The 23,288-nt window shown below is 48.6% G+C and overlaps 1 protein-coding gene and 1 pseudogene across 1 annotated transcript in view; one reads left to right on the forward strand and one right to left on the reverse strand.

Moving 5' to 3' along the window:
• Positions 1-23,288, reverse strand: part of LOC130026621 (polypeptide N-acetylgalactosaminyltransferase 12-like) — a 201,987-nt gene that overhangs the window by 48,527 nt on the left and 130,172 nt on the right. The window lies entirely within an intron of this gene.
• On the forward strand, positions 9,151-9,231 carry LOC130026672 (uncharacterized; annotated as a pseudogene).

The raw sequence follows: 23,288 nt of genomic DNA on the forward strand, positions 1-23,288 counted from the left end.
TCCCTCCACCAGTGTACATTTCCCACCTCCAATGTTTCCAGTTTCCCTCCCAACACCCTCCACCTCTCCACCTAGGCCAGCCTTTTTTTAAAAAAATTTATTAGTGAAACACCATAAGGTACAGTTATAGACTTACAAATTTTTGTGTTTGGATTTCAGTTATACAATGATCGAGTACCCAGTTTTTTAACCAGTCATCCGTTCTCAGGCACTTGGGTTTTTTTCCAGATACTCAGTTCAGCCTTTTTGGAAGATGTTTTTATTATCTATCTTTCTCTCTGTTTGTTCCTGTCTTTGTCTGTCTCTGTCTCTGCCTTCTCTCTCTCTCTCTCTCTCTCTCTCTCTCTCTCTCTCTCTCTCTCTCTGTCTTCCTTTTTGTGGTTTACAATATAGATACTGAAAGGGTATCAGGAATATCCCTTTACCTACTTTTAACATTCAAGGATTTCAAATTTGGCCAAAAAATAAAATTGTTGTTTCAGGCACGTTGGCCAAGGGAGAACTGGAAATGTCTCTGCTATGGACAACCAGGGATCTGCAGATCTGCAATGACTGACCACACCCTGGGCCCTGCTCTCAGTGTCCAGACAAGTCCTGAAGTCCGGGAGGTCTCCCTACCCCAGATCGGAATGGGATGGACACCTGCCTGCCAGGACACTCCTACAGAGGATGAAGTCCTCAGGCCACCTGGGCTCACTAAACTGGCCTGGATTCTCATCTTCACAATAGCCCGGCCTGGGTAACTGTGACATGACATGACAGGTAAAACACTCATAGTATTAGACGTGTATCTCCAGGGTGGCTCACCACAGTCTTGGAAGAACAGAGTGGGGGTCTGGTGTTCTTTGGGAGGTCAGGAACTGTGCTCAAGGGCCGCTACTTTTTCTTAGCTGCCGGACGTCAGGGCTGGCACATGTCCAGCACCCCCCTCACCCTGCCACCTTTCTGCCCTAAGAGGAGCCTTCCACCTACCCCGTGACTTTCAGGAAGTGCAAGATGACATGTATTTCCTAGCCCTGGGGAAATACCATGTGACCTTCGGGGCTCAGGCACCAAATTTCCAACTGTGGGCTAGTGTTGGGTGAGGACTGGAAGGATGAAGCCCTCCAAGTGCCCCCTCCCCACCCCAGGAACGGACCCTTTTGCAAGGTCCCTGAACCCCACGGCTCTCACAGCGGCAGGTATCATGCCCTAGACTCACCACACTCAGGAAGACACAGGGGTCCCAGAGAGTGTTGGCAGAAGAGGGGACCTGCTTGGTATCCCACTGAGAAGTCAGCCTTGCCCTGGCCGTGTCCCAGGAGCTGCCTGTCAGCGTAGTGCGGAGTGTGAGGATCCAACACGGGCCTCCTCGGGTCTCTGCTGTTTCCTAGCCTGTGACAATTTCTCTCTTGCATCTACAATGTGGGGTCCCCGCCAAACTGACTCTGGAATTGATCTTTTAATGTGGGGTTGAGGGCATTGTTTGGTCTAGGATGTTGACTCCCAAATTCCAGGTAAAGCCCATAAGTTTCCTTTGGTTTTCGGCATGCGGCTCAGTGAGGATGTTGGGAATTTTCTGGTGTGAAACTATGTAGAACGAAGGGCGTTATTTCCCAGACCAGACTATCAGGGAAATGTTAGTTTTTCTCTCCTTGATGGCCTTGGTATGCTCTTGGGCTCCTGGCAAAGAGACCCTTGCACAGACACTGCTTGATGCTTGATGCAGGAGTCACAGGTGGGTCCTGATCTCATCCTGGACATTCATCTTACGAAAGCTTCAGTTTCCCAGTGATTGTCCATGATTCAAACATTCTCAAATGTGCATCGTGTGGAGGGCCTTGGATGGACTTCGGACAGGCGCCAGGTGACCCTTATTTGGACAAGGGAAGGCCGAAGATCCAACATGTGATATCGTCCAGAGTACAGCATGGGACAGTCTCTGGCCAAAAGAATGGTCAAGGACCCCTTGGGTCTGGGATAGGCAAAATAAAACTGGCCCCAGGACTGGAGTCTGGGGAGTAGGAGCAGATGACATGGGCCAGGAAAAGCCAACAGATCTGACCTTTCATGCCTGACTTTACGTTGAGCTAAATTTGAAGCGACAGATTAAAGGAATCTGTAATTCTCTTACTGAGCTTACGCAAGATGACAGGCAACATTGATGAGAAGCAAATTTCACCATTGCTGTAAACGTTTAACTTAAAGAGGTGAGGAAACAGAAACATCTGCATCGGCAACTTGTTACCGTGTCCAACTGTTGAACCGTGGGTCTTCTGGCAGGGAGAGCTGGAGGCATGCTGGGTGTGAGCAGGGCAGGAAACGCTCGGGCACTGAGGGTCTGCCCCAATGGCACTGCTGCCAGTACCTAGACTAGCCCTGGTCTCTTTGGTCACAAATACTAACAATAATAGAAATGGGGAGTTGTGCTGAGCCCGCAGGGTCGACTCTCTGGTGCACTGAGCAAACACCATGGATTGCCTGAGGCTGCCAAAGCAGATGCAAACTCTGCAGGTGCCCACAGAGACCAGGCAGGGGAAGGAGACAGAGTCTGGGTGGGTGGCGGGATGCAGGGCAGGAATCCTGACAAAGGTGGTCAGGAAGTGCTGACCTGGGCGCTAGTTTCATCTTGATTGACAGTGACCCTTGATGAGTATGGTGTCATTGAGAATATACCCTGGATGGTGGGATCCTGACGAGGGTGGGGGGGGGGGGGCCAGGGGGGATATACCTGCTAACTGTGCTTTGCTCATTTACCTGAGCAGCCCAGAGGTGAAAACACATCACCCCACCCCCACGGCTGATTCTGGTCTCCTCACTACTCTGTGTGCCCCAGAGGCCAGATGGGGGCTGTGGTGACTGGGAACAGGCAGAGGGTCTCTAACTCAAGTAGCAACCCAGGTGGAAAAACTCCTTAAGGTCCAGAATGCCATGGGCAGTAAGGGTCCAGAACCAAACTGACTCCCTGGCTGCAGTTGTCTTTTCAATCAATGGGCCCTGGGCCTGCTCAGTGTCCAGTAGGGAGGAAAAGGTGTTTTCTTCAATGACTGAACACTGCTCTACTCAAACCAGTCAGGAGGGGGAGGGGGCTTTGAGCCAGTTGAAAGAATGAACTCGAGAAGGGCCAGTGAGCTGGAGGCTGGTCAGGCCCAGCCGTGGTCAGGTTTGGCCACTCCTGAGGGCCTCACTGTAGAATGGACATCTCTCAGAGTCAGGAGAGAAAAGGGAAACAATCCCAGACAAACTCATCACTGAGCATCGCCAGAAGATTAACCTGCAGGTGATAGTTTGTCAGGATCAGCCGCAGCGGGGTGAGCTAAGGGGGGCTCGCAAATGATTCTGTCTGCCAAGCCTAAGGGGAGAGAACCAAGGAGGCAACAAGAGGCAGAAGCGAAAAACTAGGCAGGACCTCTGAGAGACCCGCTCTAGGAGGTGGACAAGATGGATGGGTCAGGAATCACCAAATTTGACAAGAATCAAATGTGAGGTTTGCTCTGACAAAATGGTGACTAGAACCAAATGGCAACCGGCTGAGTGGACAGCAACATTCCTGGAGTCAGAGATCACCTTGTCCCAGGTGAGGAAGACAAGACTTAATGCCCACTTGGTGACAGGAAGCCACCAGGCTTCATTCCATGTTCCTTAACATTGACCCACGAACAGATGACTAGGACCAGACCAAGACAACTTCATAGCCCCCTTAGTCTAACCCAGGGCGCGGGTGTACCATTGCCTCACCTGAGGTTCGGAGAGTCCGCCCGGGAGCGCCCCCAGTAAGCTACTCCTATTTCCTTAACTTTATTTATATATCTCTGTCCTTCTGTCTGACCCGGATGGGGTTCCCAAATCTCTCACCGAGCAAGAGACTAAGGGGAAGCAGGTTACCCGAGCAGGGATGGAAGGGGCTCACAGGAACGCTCGAACACTGAGCGTAGAAACGGGAATCACCACTGTGGGAGCACCTGAGAGCACTAGGCACCACTGCATGTTAGATGAAAGTTGTTACCGCAGAATCAAGGTAGCCTGTAAACAACCTACATAATTATGCTGTGACCTGCTACTGCCCGTTTGGGGGATAGCTGGGTAGAGCCTGCACATATGGAATACACTAGGATGCTTCCAGCAAATTCTTGGGTGCCACCTGTCTTGGTGATACTCTGTATGATCCTAAAAGGAAAAACTCCAAAGACAGTCGTTCAATGGGAGAACAGCTCTCACCACTGGCAAGGGGTGAGAGGGCTCAAGCCCCTGATCCCCACAGTCTCCCAGCTCCCCAAACCTCTAGGAAAACCTGGACTTGGTGTTTCCAGAGCCCAGGGGCCCAGAGGCAGGACACAGAGAACTAAGCCCAGAGCCCCAGTAGAAGCTTCGAGAGGGTGTGCAGGATATGTGTGAGGTGTGAAGATCCATGAGAGTGAACGGGCGGCCCCAGGCCCATGGTGCAGTTAGAGGGGAAGGGCTATGAACTGGGCACCGAGGGGTAAACCGGGACCAGCCTGTGCCTGCCCTGAACAGCCCTACCAGGCTGATCCCTGGTGGCTCCCCGAACCCTGGTTCCAATCCAAGTAGGAATGTAACAGGCAGGAAGGGGCATGGCTGACCAAATTCCTGGAAATTACTGGAACAGGATGGCTCTGCCTTCTGAGGATTTACCATCTGGTCTGATACATGAATCTGGACACACTTCTTGTCACCAGTAGAGTGTCACTCAGCCAAGGCTGTCCCAACAGGTCCAGGTGTGCAGGAGCAAAGAGGAGTCGGGGCCTGGTTCTCTATTACATGGGGTCTGACCGTGCTGTGATGGTGGCAGTGGGACTTGTATTAGGGAATCTGATGGTCCACAAAGAAGTAGGGCACTATTATCAGGGATCAGCTCCGTACAGACTCGGGGACACTAGAAACATGTTCCATCCACGGCCCCATCCTGCTCCACTGATAACACACTGTCTTCCTGCTAGGGTGGGTGCCATCCAGGGGGAGCCTGGCTGAGGGGACAGCACCTTGGACCCACCTGCTGCAGGAGCACTTTCAAGTGCTCATCCTGAGAAAACTGATGTGGCCACTAGGGGGCAAAGTGGGGTCTGTCCCTGGTGCACTGCAGAGGGGAATGAGGAAACAGGCACCAGGGGCAGGGGAGGCCATGGAGGTGCTGCAGTGGAAGGCAGGGCTCTGGGTGCTGCATCCTGCCCTCCCTCCTGGGGACGCATCCGTGATTGAGACCTTCAACCCTTGGGGTGGACTCTCCTGGGGTCATTGACAGGCTTCACACAGGGGCAGGCAGGTGACGCGTCTTGGCATGGTGACATGGCCGAGGCTTCCCACAATCTAGAAGCAATTGTCAACTACTGGCCAGACCTGCCCCGCCCAGTGACACACACACCCACACAGGCCTGGGATAGATCCATTTATTGCAACAATCGTGAAAATCAGACAGTGGCGGTCAGGGACAAAGCCCGCCTTCCTCCTTCCCCTCTTCTCAGGCAGCAATACAAAGTCCCCAAACAGCCCCAAAGAGTGTGTAGAATCCGGTGACTGGATGGTACCAGCGGCCAAGCTTCAGGGCTGTCATGCGCAGAAACAGGACCCCACAATGGGGAGGGGAGAGCTGAGTTGTGACTTCTGACCTCCAAATCATTGTTTGCTAGTGCTTGGGGGATATATCTGCCATCCTGATCCCTTGGACCTTGTGGAGGGGGACATTTCTTCCCGCCGATCCCTCGGACCTTGTGGAGGGGGACATCTCGGCCCCTCTGATCCCTCGGACCTTGCGGAGGGGGACATCTCGGCACCCCGATCCCTGGCGTCTAGTGGTGGGGGGGCATCTCTGGCTTCCCCGATCAATCGCGTCAAGTGGGGGGGGGCATTTCTGGCCCCCCCATCCCTGGCGTCTAGTAATTGGGGGGCATCTCTGGCCCCCCCAATTCATGGCTTCTATTGGTGGGGGGGCATCTCTGGCCGCCCCCGATCCCTGGCGTCTAGTGGTTGGGGGGTATCTCTGGCCCCCCGATCCCTGGCGTCTCGTGGTGAGGGAGTATCTCTGGCCACCCCAATAACTGGCGTCTAGTGGTTGGGGGAGCATCTCTGGCCCCCCCATCCCTGGCGTCTAGTGATGGGGGGCATATCTCCCAGCCCTGTTCAAGTCCTGATGCTAGGATCTCCTGAGCCCTGCTGTAGAGGAGAGTGCACCTCTACCCACATTTCTCGCAGGCTAATTTCAGACAGGCTACCCTGGGGAGCAGGATCTGCAATGAGGCACAGGGTCTGGGAGAGACGAGACAGGCACTGAAATCACCCGGGATGGCCCAGAGGTGGTCTGTCACACTGTTCAACGTAGAAACCTGGGAAAATCCCCCGAATTTTCCTACGTTATTGATATGCTCCAGATCCTTCTCTGCAACAAGAAAGCTTGGTCATTTCTTGTTCCATACTCTCCGGTCAGCTGCTTGCTGATACCCCATCGCCCATCAGATCTGCTGTAAAACTGATCTCTCGCCTTGTGCGGTGTTCAGACTTTGGAGCTGTTCATTCCATTAGCACTATTATCTCATCATGTTCTACCACATTCCAAAATGTGCTTTTTTTTTTCTTTATGGGTCACACCCAGCGATGCACAGGGGTTACTCCTGGATCATGCACTCAGAAATTACTCCTGGTGGTACTCAGGAAAACATATGGGGTTCTGGGAATCAAATCCAGGTCAGCCGTGTGCAAGGCAAACACCCTACTCACTGTGCTATCACTCCCGTCCCTGCTGCTTGGTTTTTAGTTAGCTTTAGGCAGAAATTTTGGCAAAGTTCGTATGAGTTCATAGTCGTTGAAAACTCAAAGTTATATTAGTGCTGCAATTCTCATTTGTGAAACAACAAAACTCACTACCAAGCAGGGGAGAAAGCAGCAAGACAAGACCAAAAGTAAAAAGAGCGACACTCAAGCAGTGGCACCAGGGGTACAGGAGGAGTTGGCAGAGAGCATGGCAGCTGGGTGGCACTGCCACTCGTACAGAGGAGATAGCTCTACCCCAGTGGAGTGGTTAAGGCCAAACCCCAGTATCTCTAGTTTGCCCTTGGTCTAGAGGAGGCGAGACCTGGCATGGCAGACACGGGGCAGGGAGAAAGAGGGGAGCCAGAGCAGGAGCAGGAGTCAGGGGTGGAGGATGCGGAGGGGCAGAAGCCAGGCCCCAGATCATTGCCCCAGGGGGCCATGACATGCTGCAGGAGAGAACAAAGTGCCAATATCACACCAGACAAGCTGTGACCCTCTGTGAATGGGAGTGGCAGACATTCAAAGTTGGGTAGCTTCCAGAAATGTCTACTGACATCAGGACCACTTGGAAAGTCTGACAGAGTCACAGGGAGTCCCCAGGCAGGCAGGGAAGGCAGGGTAACTTGGTATCTACACTCCCAAGAAAAGCCTCGTGGAAACAGTGGGCCCCATGACCCCCAAGATAGGGCAACATAGGAAGCAGAGCTCGTTGAAGGTACCGGAGGTGCAGCCCTTCCCTGCTTTTGCTGGACACGAGAATCCATGGTCTCAGCAGATGCTGGGGGTTCCATATGGAAAACAAGGTTCTCCCTGTTCCTCACTTTAGTATCTTATTGGCATTAGATCTCCAGACAGAGCTAGAAGCGCTAATAAATGTCCACCTTGACACTGTGTATTCCCACTTTGGAAAATACACTCTCCAGGCGCCCTCTAATGGCAGTATCATGCCCCTCTGCTGGTAAACTCATGCTAGGAGTGAGCCTCCAGAAACATCCACAATGTCAGGTAGACCTTGAGGTGTGGCTAGGGATAGGGAATGATACTGCGCAGGTCTGGGAGGCAGGAATAGTGGTGGGATGCAGCTCAACTGGGAGCAACCCATTGGCCTCAGTTGTGAACTCATGATCTGCGCCGAGTCAGTGTGGTCGCTCCTGCTGGTCACCTTGTGGTACCCAGCCCTTCCACTCTCTTGAGTCTGTTTTCCTCTAGTGCCCAATGATTGACTGGCCTGAACCTCAAAACATATGCTTCCCCCTTTGTAAATTGTTCCAGGAAGCAGACCCGTTTGCCTTTGGGCCAAAGGATCCAGAGACAGGAGGAAACCTCAGTCACTGTGGACCCGTTGCCCAAGGATTCAAAAACTCGGCCACCTTCTTCAGGAAGACCCTGGCTCTGGACTTAAGAAAATCCTCGTTGGAGCCCTTGAATGGACCATCCTGCAGTCTGTAGATGATAAGGTCCTAGTGTCAGAAGCCTAAGAGAACTGAAAGAGAGCCTCAGAGGCACTGCTCCAGCTCTTGGTTGAGGCTGGGCACCAGACCTCCTGGAAGAATGAGCATTTAGAAGTGAGAAAAAGAAAAACAAATAACCTAAAAAAATCAGCAGTAGGGCTCCAGAGGCATAGAGGTTGATCCTCTTAGTGCCTGAGAAAGGGCACCAGGCTCTAGGTGCCCTGACCCAGGGTAGGGCCATTGGCAGAGGTCTGGGCATACCTGTCTCTGAGGCAGGGGGCTCAGATCTCTCGCTGTGCCACAGAGGTAAACAAACTATCTACCTCCAGGTCCCCATTCAGGGGTGACAGTGATGACTAACAAAGGGCCCCAGTGGCTACCAATTGCCCAGATGGCACAGTCCCTGGGATTATGATGTGAAAACCCACATCTAAGTTTTGCGACTCTAGATTTTGATGTGAAAACCCACTCTAACTTTCACGACCCCAGCCTTTCTGCTTATCGGATGGGACCCCATCCGCTGACTTGCAAGAAGCAGTGGACTAAATCTCTTGCTCAGAACCACTGAACAGTTCAGGAGCAGTTTCCAACCTGAGTGGCATCCGGATAAACACCATAAGAATGAAGCCCTGAATCCCTCTGGAAAGACTGGGTAGGGGCGGGTGCGCTCGGCGAGGGATAGGGACAAGCACGAAACATGGTGAGACCCCATGATCTCTTAATTTTCATATTAAAAGGTAAAGATAAAAGGTAAAGGCACTCCCGTTGATCGTCGATTTGCTCAAGCGGGCCCAGTAACGTCTCCATTGGAGACTTTGTTGTTACTATGTTTGGCATATCGAATACTCTCGGTAGCTTGTCGGGCTCTCCAAGAGGGGAGGAGGAATTGAACTCGGGTTGGCCATGTTGGCCGCTTGTAAGGCGAACGCCCTACCACTGTGCTATCACTCCATCCCCCTGAGCTTCTCGGCCTTTTGGCTAATATCAAGTGTAGTATCTGTTCATATTAAAAATTGAAATTTATTTATTTGGATTTATTTTTTAATTGGGTTATTATTTTATGTTTTGAGTTTGCTCCTGCACATATGGATGTGTTGGAGGCTGTGTACCTTTTTTTTTAATCCAAGAATTTTCTTTTTATTATTTTTTATTAGTGAAACCCCATGAGGTACAATTGTAGACTTATAAATTTTTGTGCTTGGGTTTCAGTCACACAATGATCAAGTACCCATTCCTCTACCAGCACCCATCCTGCACCACCACGGGTCCCAGCATCCCTCCTACCCCACCAACCCCCTTTCCCACCCTGCCTCTTTGGCAGTGCATTCCCCCTTGTTCTCTCTCTCCCCATTTGGGTGCTGTGGTTTGCAATAGAGGCACTGAGTGGTAGTCATGTTTGGTCTATAGTCTACTTTCAGCATGCATCTCCCACCCTGGGAGGATCCTCCCAGCACCCTTGATTTGGTGCCCTCTTCTCTAGCTGAGCTTCCCTGGAGACTGTGTAACTTCTTTACTTGCAGAGTACGAGTCTCAATGTTGTTCTGTTTGGGTCATCTCGCCACTCCTAGTACGCAGCATCCCTGCCATGGGGGCACATCTGCAATTGCTTTGTGTAGCCGCATAGCCTCATAGTCCCATAGCCCCATTCCTCAATGGGAAGGGGCAGAGGAGGGGAGAAGGGAGGGGGCAGGAAGGTGGAGGGGGGAAGAGGGGAAGGGCGGGAAGGAAGAGGGAAGAAAGACAAGGTTGGGGTAGATGAATATGATTTTAACAGGGTAGGTAAAAGACGGAATTACAGGTGAGTAAGAATTCTGTTTAAACATTTCTGACTCCTGGGGGGAACACATCACTTTCAGGCAGGTCACTTCGTGCCCTGGGCTGGGTGTCTGCAGCCTCCTTACCTCACGGGCATCACAGTCTGTCTGATCTTCTGCCAACATAATTTGTCTTTGACGGGTTGTTGGCTCAGGTCTGTCTTGGATCTGGGTGTGATTTCCACCTCTAGGTGAGAGGGAGGATGGGGTGTGCATGGGGTGTCTTTAGGAAGGACACTCCCTTCTGGTTCTCACAGAACACTTGGGGTTCCAAGGCGGGTGTAGCCCGTCGGATGGCGGGATCAAACCCAGATCAGCCACGTGCAAAGCAACAACCTACCACTGTACTATCGCTCCAGCCCTTGAATTTCTTCTTTGACGAAGTTTCTGTTCATTATTCCTCTCTGCATTTGTTTGATGGGGTTGGGAGATATTTTTTTTAAAGTTCTACCAATGTGTTATATAACTTGGATATTAGCCTTTCATCAGCTAGATATTGGGTAAATAATTTTTCCCATTCTGTGGGCTATCTTAGTAGCTTAGACGCCATTGCTTTTTTTTTTTTTATAAAAACAACGCATTAGAACTGCTTTGTCACCTCTTGATCGATCAACCAGACTCAAGCTTAGCAAGGACATACTTCATTTGAGGGAAACAATGGAAGAAAGGGACTTAGTAGATATATACAGGACACTTCATCCACAAAAAGCTGAATACACATTCTTCTCAAGCGTACATGGAACATTCTCCAAGATAGACCATATGCTGAGCCACAAAACATGCCTCCATAAAATTAAGAAGGTAGAGATTGTATCAACAATCTTCTCAGACCATAATGCGCTGAAATTAGAAGTAAATCACACACAAAAACAGAAAACTATATCAAACACCTGGAAATTAAACAGTGCACTATTGAACAACGAGTGGATTAGACAGGAAATCAAAGAGGAAATCAAAAGATTCCTAGAAACGAATGAAAATGAGAACACGAGTTACCAAAACTTATGGGACATAGCAACGGCTGTGTTAAGAGGAAAGTTTATAGCTCTACAAGCATTCCTCAGAAAGGAGGAGCGAGCACACATAAGTAACCTAACCTCACAGCTTAAGAGCTTGGAGAAGGACCAAAAAAAGGAGCACAACCCGAACAGGAGAAAGGAAATAATAAAACTCAGAGCAGAGATTAATGAGATGGAAACACAAAAAACAATCTGAAAGATCAATGAAACCAAAAGCTGGTTCTTTGAGAAAATTAACAAGATCGATAAGCCTCTAGCAAAACTCACAAAGAAAGGGAGAGAGAAAACCCTAATAAATCGAATCAGAAATGAAAAGGGGGTCATTACAACAGAAACCAGAGAAATTCAGAGAATCCTCAGGGAGTACTTTGAGAAGCTTTATGCCACGGAACATCAAAACCTCGAGGAAATGGATAAATTCCTAGACTCCTACAGACTCCCAAGGCTGAACCAAGAAGACCTGGAATACCTGAACAGACCTATCACCGTCAAGGAAATTGAAATGGTAATAAAAAGTCTCCCCCAAGCACAAAAGTCCTGGCCCGGATGGATTCACTAGTGAATTCTTCCAAATCTTTAAAGAGGACTTACTCCCAATGCTCTTTAAGCTTTTCTACGAAATTGGAATATCAAAAACACTTCCGAACAGTTTCTACGAAGCAAATGTCACACTGATACCAAAAGCAGACAGAGATACCACAAAGAAAGAGAATTACAGGCCGATATCCCTGATGAACACAGATGCAAAGATCCTCAACAAACTACTAGCAAATAGAATCCAACTACTCATCAAAAAGATCATACACCATGACCAAGTAGGATTCATCCCAGGGATGCAAGGATGGTTTAACATTCGGAAATCAATCAACATAATCCACCATATCAACAAAAGAAAAGATAAAAAGCATATGATCATATCAATAGATGCAGAGAAAGCATTTGATAAGATCCAGCACCCCTTTATGATGAAAACCCTAGCCAAAATGGGTATAGAGGGGACTTTCCTCAACATAATTAAAGACATCTACCACAAGCCTACAGCAAGCATCATCCTCAATGGGGAAAAACTGAGAGCCTTCCCTCTAAGATCAGGGACGAGACAGGGATGCCCACTCTCTCCACTGCTGTTCAATATAGTACTGGAAGTACTTGCAATAGCGATTAGGCAGGAAAAAGATATTAAGGGCATTCAGGTAGGAAAGGAAGAAATCAAGCTCTCACTATTCGCAGATTATATGATACTCTACTTAGAGAACTCAATAACCTCCACCAAAAAACTCCTAGAAACAATAGACCTGTATAGTAAAGTTGCAGGTTATAAAATCAATACCCAAAAGTCCATGGCTTTCCTATACGCAAACAGTGAGAGAGAAGAAAGCAACATGAAAAAAACAATCCCGTTCACAATTGTGCCCCAGAAAATCAAGTACCTAGGAATCAGCTTAACTAAGGAAGTAAAGGACCTGTACAAAGAAAACTACAAAACGCTACTTCAGGAAATAAAAGAGGACATGAGGAAATGGAAAGATATCCCCTGCTCATGGGTTGGGAGACTTAACATTGTCAAAATGGCAATACTACCGAAAGCATTGCATAAATTCAATGCAATCCCTATAAGAATACCCATGACATTCTTCAAAGAAATGGAGCAAACACTCTTGAAATTTATATGGAACAATAAGCCCCCACGAATAGCTAAAGCAATTCTTGGGAAAAAGAAAATGGGAGGAATCAACCTCCCGAACTTCAAACTGTACTACAAAGCAGTAATAATTAAAACAGCATGGTACTGGAACAAAGGCAGAACTGCAGACCAATGGAACAGGGTTGAATACACTGACATCTCTCCTCAATCATATGCTCATCTAATCTTTGATAAAGGTGCAAGTAATGTGAAGTGGAGTAAGGAAAGCCTCTTTAATAAATTGTGTTGGCATCACTGGACGGCTACATGCAAAAAAATAGGCTCAGAACTCTGCCTAACACCATGTACAAAAGTAAGATCAAAATGGATTAAAGACCTCAACATCAGACCAGAAACCATAAGGTACATTGAAGATAAAGTTGGCAAAACCCTCCATGACATTGAAGCTAATGGTATCTTCAAAGATGCCACGCCACTGGCCGAGCAAGTGAAAACAGAGATAGATAAATGGGACTATCTTAAACTAAGAAGCTTCTGCACCTCCAAAGAAACAGTGACCAAAATACAAAGACAGTCTACAGAATGGGAAAGGATATTCACCGAATACACATCTGACAAGGGGTTGATAACAAGGATATACAAAATACTGGTGGAACTCCACAGGAAGGAAACATCCAACCCCATCCAAAAATGGGGCAATGAAATGAACAGAAATTTTCTCAAAGAAGAAATCCGAATGGCAAAAAAGCACATGAGAAAATGCTCTACATCATTAATCATCAGGGAGATGCAGATCAAAACCACAATGAGATACCATCTCACACCTCAGAGACTGGCCCAAATTCAAAAGAACAAAAGCAACCGATGCTGGCGTGGATGTGGCGAGAAAGGGACACTCCTTCACTGTTGGTGGGAATGTCCACTGGTTCAGCCCTTCTGGAAAGCAGTATGGACGATTCTCAAAAAATTAGAAATTGAGCTCCCGTTTGACCCAGCAATACCACTCCTGGGAATATATCCCAGAGAGGCAAAAGTGTATAGTCGAAGTGACATCTGCACTTGTTTGTTCATTGCAGCCCTCTTTACAATAGCCAGAAACTGGAAGAAACCTGAATGCCCAAGAACAGATGACTGGTTAAAGAAACTTTGGTACATCTACACAATGGAGTACTATGTAGCTCTTAGAAAAGATGAAGTCATGAAATTTACATACAAGTGGTACAATATGGAAAGTATCATGCTAAGCGAAATGAGTCAGAAAGAGAGGGATAGACATAGAAAGATTGCATTCATCTGGGGGATATAAAGTAACAAAGTATGAGATTAATACCCAAGAATAGCTGAGATCAGCACCAGGAGGATTACTCCATAACTTAGAGGCCAGCCGGGTATCCTAGAGGAAAGGGCTATTCAGATAGAGAAGGGAGCACCAAATAAAGGATGTTTGGAGGATCCTCCCAGGAGGGGAGATGCATGTCGAAAGTAGACTATGGACTGAACATGTTTGCCACTCAATGCCTCTTTTGCAGACCACAACACCCAAAAGGAGAGAGAGGACACAGGGGATTGCCCTGCCACAGAGACGGGGGGATGGGGGGATGGGGGTGGGAGGGATATTATCCATGGTGGTGGAAAATGGGCACTGGTGGAGGGATGGGTATCTGATCATTGTATAATTGAAACCAAAGCACAAAAAATTGTAAATCTACAACTTTAAAAAAAATAAAATAAAATAAAGGGGGAAAAAAAAAAAAAAAAAAAACAGCATGGTACTGGAACAAAGGCAGAACTGCAGACCAATGGAAGAGGGCTGAATACACTGACATCTCCCCTCAATCATATGATCATCTAATCTTTGATAAAGGTGCAAGTAATGTGAAGTGGAGTAAGGAAAGCCTGTTTAATAAATTGTGTTGGCATCACTGGACGGCAACATGCAAAAAAATAGGCTCAGAACTCTGCCTAACACTATGTACAAAAGTAAGATCAAAATGGATTAAAGACCTCAACATCAGACCAGAAACCATAAATAAGGTGCATTGAAGATAACGTTGGCAAAACCCTCCATGACATTGAAGCTAATGGTATCTTCAAAGATGCCACGCCACTGGCCAAGCAAGTGAAAACAGAGATAGATAAATGGGACTATCTTAAACTAAGAAGCTTCTGCACCTCCAAAGAAACAAATACAAAGACAGTCTACAGAATGGGAAAGGATATTCACCAAATACACATCTGACAAGGGGTTGATATCCAGGATATACAAAATACTGGTTAAACTCCACAAGAAGAAAACATTCAACCCCATCCAAAAATGGGGCAATGAAATGAACAGAAACTTTCTCAAAGAAAAAATCCGAATGGCAAAAAAGCACATGAGAAAATGCTCTACATCATTAATCATCAGGGAGATGCAGATCAAAACCACAATGAGATACCATCTCACACCTCAGAGACTGGCCCACATTCAAAAGAACAAAAGCAACTGATGCTGGCGTGGATGTGGCGAGAAAGGGACACTCCTTCACTGTTGGTGGGAATGTCCACTGGTTCAGCCCTTCTGGAAAACAGTATGGATGATGCTCAAAAAATTAGAAATTGAGCTCCCATTTGACCCAGCAATACCACTCCTGGGAATATATCCCAGAGAGGCAAAAATGTATCGTCGAAGTGACATCTGCACTTGTTTGTTCATTGCAGCACTCTTGACAATAGCCAGAAACTGGAAGAAACCTGAATGCCCACGAACAGATGACTGGTTAAAGAAACTTTGGTACATCTACACAATGGAGTACTATGTAGCTGTTAGAAAAGATGAAATCATGAAATTTACATACAAGTGGTACAATATGGAAAGTATCATGCTAAGTGAAATGAGTCAGAAAGAGAGGGATAGACATAGAAAGATTGCATTCATCTGGGGGATATGAAGTAACAAAGTATGAGATTAATACCCAAGAATAGGTGAGATCAGCACCAGGAGGATTACTCCATAACGTAGAGGCCAGCCGGGTATCCTAGAGGAAAGGGCAGTTCAGATAGAGAAGGGAGCACCAAATAAAGGATGTTTGGAGGATCCTCCCAGGAGGGGAGATGCATGTTGAAAGTAGACTATGGACTGAACATGTTTGCCACTCAATGCCTCTTTTGCAGACCACAACACCCAAAAGGAGAGAGAGAACACAGGGGATTGCCCTGCCACAGAGACAGGGGGATGGGGGGATGGGGGTGGGAGGGATATTATCCATGGTGGTGGAAAATGGGCACTGGTGGAGGGATGAGTATCTGATCATTGTATAATTGAAACCAAAGCACAAAAAATTGTAAATCTACAACTGTAAAAAAAAATAAAATAAAAAAAAACACGTCTAGGGAAAAAAAAACGCATTAGATTGGTGTATCTTTGATTTTTCTGTTCTCTTTTCATGCTTCACATTTTATTGAATTTTTTTCAAATTTTTATTTTGTTTTCATAAAGTTGTTGACAATAATTTATTACATTTAATATTCAAACACCAATTCCACCACCATCGTACCTTCCCACCACCATATTTTGAATGTTACCACTCCAAATCTTAGAGGTACTCTCCTGGGGTCATTAACATCGTACTCAGGGGCATGCAGATGACAGGCTCTAAACATGGTGAATCCCATGGAAAGGGCCACCCACAATCTAGAAGCAACTGCCAACTGCTGGCAGGACACACCTCGCCCAAGACACATACCCACACGGCCTGGGATGGATCCATTTATTGAAACAAGCTTGGAAATAGGACAGTGACTGTCAGAGAGTGACCCAGCATGCCTCCTTCCTCTCTCTTCTCCTCAAATCATCAGTGCCCAACCAGCCCCCAAAGAGTGTCTAGAACTGGTTGCTCTGATGTTTCCAGACCCCATTAGCTTCAGGGCTGCCATATGGAGAATCGGGACTGTATACTGGGGAGGGAGAGCTCCCACCACAAGCCCTTGTTTGGCTTTTGGAGCTATCATGACTGAGGTTGGAGTGTGGCCCAGTTTAAATTTCTGCTCCCAACATGCCTGGTGCCTAGAGGTAGGAGACATTTTTGTCCCACTGATCCCTGCGGTCTAGTGTTGGGGGACCTTTCTGTCCCCTTGACCCCTAGGATCTAGTGCTGAGGGAAAGTGGATGAGCGCGAAGGAGGGAGGAAGGAGGAGGGTGGGAAGAACTGGATCAGGGCTAGATTAGTTGGAATTGAAGAACACAGGGTACATCATCAGGGTAGAAAAAGTGGATTAATGGTGAACAAGCTTGCCAGCTGAACTCAAGCGGACGAGCTGGATTCTGGTTATTTGGGGGCAGGTCATTACAGGATCCGGATCTGAGGTCTGCAGCCTCCTGTTCCTCACAGACAGGAACAGGAGGGTCCCTCTGGGTTCTTCACACAATCCATCATCCCGCTGCCCAGGTCTGGACACCAGACCTTAGTCTCAGACCTTAGTCATCCAGATCCTTAGTCTTCTCACATGCCACCAGCCTGTCTTTCATGAACATCATCTCGAGTTCCATAGAGGTCATGGTCTCACAAACTCCACTATGTTCACCTCCAACTCCGTGTTCTTCGACACTGGATTGACTATTGGGAACTCCAGGGTCTCAGCCAAGCAAGGAAGGTGGAGGCATCTCAGGGGTCCCGCCTGGCTCTACCTCCCATATAGCCCCACCTCCAGATCCCCATCAGGAACTTCTCCCTCCTGGAGACCCACCACACTCTCACCCTCTTCAGGGTACCCTTGGAATTCCAGCAAGGCCTGGGGCTCAGTTGCTCCTGATTTCAGGACTGAGGATTCCCTAAAGATGAAGGCACCAGGTCAGTAGGCAGGTCTAGGGCCGGATGCGCCTTCCTGTCCCTGAGTCCCTGCCCATCCACTCACCTGGGTTTCCCTCAGCTCCCTGAAGGTGGCCTCCAGCAGTGCCTGCTGCCTTGTTAGCACCTTCTGCAGCTGGTCCATGAGCGGCTTGTGCCTCAGAACCTGCTCGACCTTGGAGCCCAGGTGAGTGGGACATCCAGGTATGGGGTTGCAGCTGTGTGCTGCTTTTGATACCATTAGGAGCATTCCAGGCTGCAGGCACTGCACCTTCTAGTCTTGCATGCACATCTCTGTCATGAGACAGGGCCGAAGTCTGTCCAGATCCCACCACAACATTCAGGGCCCAGACACTCACACACAGGCCCAAGCAAAACAGCACATGGGGTAACCTGTCCCCTGCACATTCCCCTGGGGGTCTTTCTCCAAAGGCCTAAGAGATGGGGCCTCCCCCTACCTCGACCCAGCAGCCTCCCTGCTACTAGTACCCTCTCTGTGCAGTGAGGGCCAATCCGCACCCCCAAAATCCCTCTAGTCTCTTCTAGATTTTGATACATTATAGTGGGTGGCGTCCTGGCCTGTCCTTCCTCCCACCACCCCAGGCGGGCTCCTACCCTCACAGTGGGTCTCCCCCGGCACCTTCTGTCATTTCTCCATATCCACCTTGTCCTGATTCACTCCCCTTGCAGCTGATCTGGAGCTGGCTCTGCAGTAGCACCTGCTCCTCCTCCTGCTCATTCTCAGAGACCGACACTGGTCAGAGGCCACGTCCTACTGCGGGAGGCCAAGAACCTACTCCTTTTGCTGCTGCAGACACTCACCTGTTTGTCCTGCAGTCCCACCTGTGGGCGCAAGGCTGGGAGTGAGGACAGGCAGCCAGGGTATCCTGCTCTGGGTCCAGGGATGTGGAGGTCAAGCACCGACTCCCAGGCCCAAGGCTTGCAGCGCCTGGGCAATCTGTCCCCTGCACAGGCCCCCATGGTCTTGCTCCAGGGGCCTAAGAGCTGAGACCTCCCTTGACTGGGGACCCTGTCACCTGTCCTGTGCTCAGGGATCACCCCTAATGGTGCTCAAGGATCCATAGGAGGTGCCAGGAATCATCAGCCCAGGATAGAAGTATGCAAATCAGACACCTCACCACCTGTTCTAGCTTTTAATATATTACATTTCCTTGTTTGCTTATGTGGTTTTGGAACCACAGCAGGGATTAGTCCCAGCCATGCTCAAGGGACTCTATGGGACGCCAGAGATTGAAGTCAGATAACCCAAGTGCCCTTCCCGCTCTACTATCTCCCGGCCTCTTTTATCTTTTTCAAAATAAAAATTTTAATTTTCCGTTGATTTTTCTACACTGCATCCCGAAAGGAATACCAGTTTACAATGGTGCGTGTGAAATTCCCAAATGATCCAGTGAGTTCCACTGCAATCAGAACCACCCCTCTAACTCTCCCCTGCTCTCTTTTTGCTATACTTGGACATTTTTGGAGGGACATACCCAGTGTTGCTCAGGCCTCACTCCTGGCTCTGTACTCAGGGACGACTCCTGGTGGGGTTTCAGGGATCAAATGCGGTGCCCGGGGTCACATCTGAATTGGATGGTCCACAAGGCAAATGCCCTTCCCTCTGGACCACCCCTCCAATCCTGCAAGATAGTTTTCTTGAAAAAAAAACTTACTCAGTAAGATGTGAAGGGAGGACGTGTTCAAAAGAGCATGTGGGCTGAAAGAGCTGACCACTCACCCTAACTTCTAAAGGCCAGTAACTGCCTGTACCTGTCAATCACAAACTGCCACTCGGGAAGGTCCCTTGGGCCTGTCCCCCATCCCCATCTCTGTACCCCGAGAGGCCTCTGAAGGTCCCCTGCAGCATTTTCCCACTTCCATATCTAATGCAAATGAAATTTGTTTGCCATTCATAAATGCCCATACAGAGTTTCCTCTTAAAGTAAATGAAATAATCATTTTTTAAAAAGAGATTAAGTAATGACATGTTGAATGGTGCTCAAAGCAGGACACATTTGAACCACTGATCTACTCATCATGCACTGTCTCCAAACTCAAGTCCAGCATCACATTTCCACAATTCTATAAAGACCCCAGTGCCTCAGCTGAGCTCTGGATTTCACCTCAGAAAATGTACTACACATCTAATTCTATAAATCCAAATATAAGCTATTCTCCTATTAAATTCTATTTTCATTGAATCGATGTGAGATAGACCCTTACAAACCTGTTCATGATTAGGATTCAGTCATCGTTGTTCACCCATCCTTCCACCAGTGTACATTTCCCACCTCCAATGTTTCCAGTTTCCCTCCCATCACCGCCCACCCACCTCTGCACCCAGGCCAGCCTTTTTTTAAAATTTTTATTAGTGAAACACCATAAGGTACAGTTATAGACTTACAAATTTTTGTGTTTGGATTTCAGTTATACAGTGATCGAGACCCATCCCTCCACCAGTGTCCATTTTCCACCACCACGGATCCCAGTATCCCTCCCACCCCCATTCCCTCCATCCCACTCTGGCTCTGTGGCAGGGCATTCCCTTTTGTTCTCTCTCTCCTTTTGGGTGCTGTGGTTTGCAAAAGAGGCATTGAGTGGCATTCATGTTTGGTCTATAGTCTACTTTCAGCATGCTTCTCCCATCCAGGCAGGACCCTCCCAACACCCTTTACTTGGTGCTCCCTTCCCTATCTGAGCTGCCTTTTCCCCCAGCATGTGTGGCTGGCCTCCAAGCCATGGAGCAAACCTCCTGGTACTTATCGCGACTATTCTTGGTTGTTAGTCTCCTATTTTGTTACTTTATACTCTACAGATGAATGCAGTCTTTCTATGTCTGTCCCTCTCTTTCCGACTCATTTCACTTAGCATGGTACTTTCCATGTAGTACCACTTGTATGTAAATTTCATGAATTCATCCTTTCTAACAGCTGCTTAGTATTCCATTGTGTAGATGTACCAAAGTTTCTTTAACTGTTGCCTACTGACCAAGTAAAAGAATGCTTGATTTTTCATTCCCCCTTTGTCCTGCTCAAAGCTGGGCAACTTCCCAGGTTTCCGGGCTTTCAGGGATTCCCCACAAAAACCCAAGCAAGGCTGCTATCAATGCGGACAGCCAGGCCATTTCAAAAAGGAATGTCCCAACAACCCCTTGAGGAAGAAGGGGGGATCACCCGGGCTATGTCCCAGATGCAAGAGAGGCAATCACTGGGCAGCCGAGTGTCGCTCCAGACCGGATAACTTAGGCAATCCACTGCCGCAGGGAAACGGCGGGAGGGGCCTGCCTCGGACCCTGCAAGCCTTCAGGCAGGAGGCCGATCAGACATCGGGTCAAAGTATCAGCCCGCTCCCGATAGCTTCCCTCCCTCTCTCAGGGGTTCCTCAATTCCCAGCTCAGGTCTAGACCTTTATGCCTCTGTCCGGGCGGTACTAACACCATCTATGGGAATTGAAAGTTTGGAGACGGGGGTCTATGGCCCCCTACCGCCCGGAACCACTGGCCTCATTCTAGGGTCAGAAAAGGCTCTCCTGCAAGGATTGCAGATATACCCAGGATCTATCACAGAGAGCTACATAGGACAAATTCATGTCTTGGCAGATTCCCCCCGTGGCATTGTGACGATAGAAAAGGGACAGCTGATTGCACGCCTGCTCCTCCCACCGACGTGGCAAGGCCCCACCTCGACGCTCTCGTTCCAGGGTCAGACAAACGGAGACTGCTCAGATAATCCAGCCCAAATATTTTGGATTGCCCATATGGCTTCCCGACCACGCTATGTGCTAAGAATCAACTCAAAGGAATTCTCTGGGCTATTAGATACTGGAATCAAAGAGATGTGCCTGGAGCTGGAGGTTCTTTGTCCTCTTAACTATTTCTTCGATGTTCTTGAAGGCGTTCCAAGCCGCTTTCTTCCTCCTGCGCAGCTCGGGTGCCAGGTCATTTGTTATGTTGACCTCTCGACCTAGGTACACATAGCTGTTGCATTCGGAGATGGTCGTTCCATTGAGAGCGAATGGGGCGTCAGGAACAAGGCTGTTTCTCATAAACATTGTTCTTCCTGCATTAACATATGCCTCAGAGACCTGGGCCCTACGCAAACAAGATGAGAACGCTATTCAGGTCTCCCAAAGAAGAATAGAAAGAGCTATGCTTGGAATATCACGTTTCACTCAAATGAGAGAAAGAATCCGGAGTTCTGACATTCATTGAGGATCAAGGATCAGGGACGCTGTCTCATTTGCCAAGGTGTCGAAAATCAGATGGGCTGGTCACGTAATGAGATTTAAAGACGACCGTTGGACTAGAGCTGTTACTGATTGGATTCCACGGGATGTCAAGAGACCGCGTGGCCGCTCACCTACCAGATGGTCAGACTTCTTCGTCAAGATCATGAACGATCGGTTTGAGGCCCTTCATGTTCCCGGAGCGAACAGATGCCATTGGGCTACACTAGCACGCGACAGGGACAAATGGAGACGTTACTGGCGCCCGCTCGAGCAAATCGAGGACTAACGGGAAGTTAAGTGATTAAGTGATTAGATACTGGGGCAGATGTCTCAGTGATATCCAGTAAATATTGGCCTGCCAACTGGCCTGCCACAATGGCTACAGCCGTTTTGCAAGGACTTGGCCAAGTCCGACCCAGCCGTAGCGCCCAAGTATTGACCTGGGAGGACGCCGAGGGCCATAAGGGCCAGTTCCAGCCTTATATTGTCCCAGACCTCCCCACCAATCTTTGGGGACAAGATATACTCTCAGCTATGGGTGCGGTTCTGGTTACATCACCCAGTCGCTCGCAGACATCGCCAGTCTCCTTTAAGACCATAGCCCATATCACTAGTGACTGCCCATCCTCCGGGCAGGAAAATCCCGTGACTTTAATGCCCGTTGAGGAACTGGAAGAAACTAGCCCTTTTTAATCGGGGCCACTGTCGAGCGGCCTCCCACCCCAATTACCTGGAAATCAGATGATCCAGTCTGGGTGGAGCAGTGGCCCCTACCTAAAGAGAAATTACAGGCCGCACATGCCCTAGTGTCTGAGCAATTAGAAAAGGGGCACATTACCCCATCCACATCTCCCTGGAATACCCCAATCTTTGTTATAAGGAAAAGGACAGGCGGGTGGGGATTATTGCAAGATCTCAGAGCAGTCAATGCCACCATGCATCCAATGGGGGCCCTGCAGCCAAGGCTCCCCCATCCCTCCACTATACCAAAGTCCTGGCAATTGTTAGTGATAGATCTTAAAGATTGTTTTTTCAATATTCCATTAGCTCCTAAAGATTGTCAAAGATTTGCCTTCTCTCTACCTTCCCCCAATTTTCAGGAACCCTATCAGCGCTACCAATGGGTAGTCCTTCCCCAGGGCATGACTAATAGTCCCACTATGTGTCAGGTATATGTTGCAGCGGTTTTAGCGCCAGTCCGGGATCGTTTCCCCAACGCACTTTTGATCCATTATATGGATGACATCTTAGCCGCCTGCCCCACCAAAGACCTGTTACTTCAACTCTATGATCATGTCCGGGTCGCCCTGGAATCAGCAGGCCTTGTAATCTCCCCGGACAAGGTACAGCTCTCCCACCCATACAGATATTTAGGATACACCATAAACAAGGTGGGAATAGTGCGTCAAAAAATACAGTTTGCCACCTCCCATTTAAAGACTCTACACCAATGGCAACAGTTTTTGGGAGAACTCCAATGGCTCCGACCATCCTTCTCCCTGCCCACGGGAGAGCTCAAACCTCTTTTTGAACTATTGAAGGGGGATTCTGACCCCTCCTCA

The sequence above is a fragment of the Sorex fumeus genome, unplaced genomic scaffold (genome assembly GCF_029834395.1).
Source record: "Sorex fumeus unplaced genomic scaffold, SorFum_2.1 ptg000034l, whole genome shotgun sequence".
NCBI lineage: Eukaryota > Metazoa > Chordata > Mammalia > Eulipotyphla > Soricidae > Sorex > Sorex fumeus.